The following is a 2,491-nucleotide window of genomic DNA, read 5'->3' on the forward strand; positions in this document are numbered from 1 at the left end:
GAGTGAGACTCCAACTCAAAAAAAAAAAAAAAAGAAAAAAGAAAAAGAAAATTAGATAGGAGATTCACCTTCCCAAGGTAAGTAAGGGGGCCAAAGTCAGGAAACATGGTCACGGCCATAGCTCAAAGAGTGCATGGCCACACCGGAGTCTAGAAAGGCAATGGAGCCAGAATTTAAAAAAAAAATCTGCACAGTATTATATTTCCCCCAATTTATGCAGGTATAGGTGTGAGTGTGGATATATACACACACACAAATGAGGGGGGAACCTAAAAAAATGGAATTTACTTATACAAAATTTTGTATTTATTTTACATGTTTAAACTTCTTGAAGGTCACAATAAGCTTGAAAAAAAAAAGCTTCAGTCACCTTTAAAGTACTCTCCGTTTGATGTAACACACCTAGCGAGATGCTTTTTCCATTGCTCAAAACAGTTTTTGGAACCCATCAGTTTTGATGCCTTTCAGTGCTTCTGCTGTTTCTTGTTTCGCCTCTTCCACATAGGCAAAACGTTTCCCTTTGAGGACTTTTTTCATCCAGGAAAACAAAAAAGGAAGTTGCTCAGAGCGAGACTGCTGAAATAGAGTGAGGCACGGGGGTCATGTGTTTTGGGTCAAAGACTGCTGAATGCTCAATGCCATTGTCATACCAAGGACGAGGGACAACTGCATAATCCCACTCAGTGTGGACAGGTGCGCTAGTGAATCCCTCCCCACGAAATGGGCAAACGCGTTAAAAGAATCTTCAATAAATTTCACCGAAGCCGACTGCAGCCTTTTGCAACAACGCCAGCAGGTACACTGATGCTCATGGGCTCCTACAAGCCTTACCTCATGGGGGAGCCCTGTGCTACAAGGGCCTGCCCTCCAAAACATAACTGCAATTTTGGGGGGCTCCCCCTCGTATATGCAGGTGTGGATGTGGATGTTTACATGCAAACAGGAGTGTGGCTGTGTATATATACATAAGCGCTGGTGTGGACGGGGATGTTTGGATGTATATATACACGAAGGTGTGGGTGTGGATGTGTGTCTGTGCATATATACCTGTGCATGTGGGTGTATATATATACATAGGTGTGACTGTGAGTGTGTGGATATGTGGATATGTGTAGGTGGGAGTGTCGACATAGGTATATGCAACATAGGTTGAGGATGTGTGGATGTATATGCATGCAGGTGTGGATGGGTATATGTATGTGTGTGTATTGAAATGTGGGTGTGTCGGCAGGGCTCGATGGCTCATGCCTACAATCCCAGCATGTTGGGAGTCTGAGGTGAGAGGATTGCCTGCGCCCATGGGTTTGAGACCAGACTGGGCAACTTGGCAAGACCTCACCTCTAAAATAAATTTAAAAAAATTAGCTGGGTGTGGTGGCGTACACCTGTAGTTCCAGCTACTTGGAAGGCGGAGGGGAAGGATTGCCTGAACCCAGCAGGTCAAGGCTGCGGTGGCCGTGAGTGTGCCATTGCACTCCAGCCTGGGCGAAAGAGTGAGACTCCGTCTCAAAAAAAGAAAAAGAAATGTGGATGTGAGCCGGGCTCGGTGGCTCAGCCTGTAATCCCAGCACTTTGGGAGGCTGAGGTGAGTGGATTGCCTGAGCCCTGGGTTCGAGACCCACCTGGGCAACTTGGCGAGACCTCATCTCTACAATAAATCAAAAAATTAGCCTGGCATGGTAGCGTGCGCCTGTAGTTCCAGCTACTTGGAAGGCTGAGGCGGAAGGATCGCCGGAGCCCAGCAGGTCGAGGTTGCGGTGGCCGGGAGCGGCGACTGCACTCCAGTCTGGGCGACAGAGTGAGACTCCAACTCAAAAAAAAAAAAAAAGAAAGAAATGTGGATGTGCACATAAATCTATGTAGGTGTGGGTGTAGATGTGTATTTATTTATTTATTTATTTAGTTAATTTTTTGAGTTGGAGTCTCACTGTTTCGCCCAAGGTGGAGTGTATTGGCATCCTCATGGCCCACCGCAGCATCGACCTGTGGGGTTCAGGTGATCCTTTGCCTCACCGCTGGGCTCAGGCACTCCTCTTGCATCCACCTCCCAAAGTGCTGGGATTACAGGCGTGAGCTACCACGCCCAACCTGAACCTGACTTTTTTTTTTTGAGTTGGAGTTTCATTTTTTTGAGTTGGAGTTTCATTAGACTGGAGTGCAGTGACTGCTCCCAGCCACCACAGCCTCGACCTGCTGGGCTCCGGTGATCCTTCTGCCTCAGCCTTCCGAGTAGCCGGAATTATAGGCGCCCGCTGCCACGCCCGGCTAATTTTTTTGATTTTATTGTAGAGATGAGGTCTCGCCTGCCCAGGCGGGTCTCGAACCCGTGGGCTCAGGCAGTCCACTCACCTCAGCCTCCCAAAGGCATGGGATTACAGGCTGAGCCACCGAGCCCGGCCTGAACCTGACTTTTAAAGACAGACGATGAATCCCAGCACTTTGGGAGGCTGAGGCAAGTGGATTGCCTGAGCCTGAGGGTTCGAGGTCAGTC

The sequence above is a fragment of the Carlito syrichta genome, unplaced genomic scaffold (assembly GCF_000164805.1).
Source record: "Carlito syrichta isolate Samal-C Ts95f unplaced genomic scaffold, Tarsius_syrichta-2.0.1 Scaffold88480, whole genome shotgun sequence".
NCBI classification, from domain to species: Eukaryota; Metazoa; Chordata; class Mammalia; order Primates; family Tarsiidae; genus Carlito; species Carlito syrichta.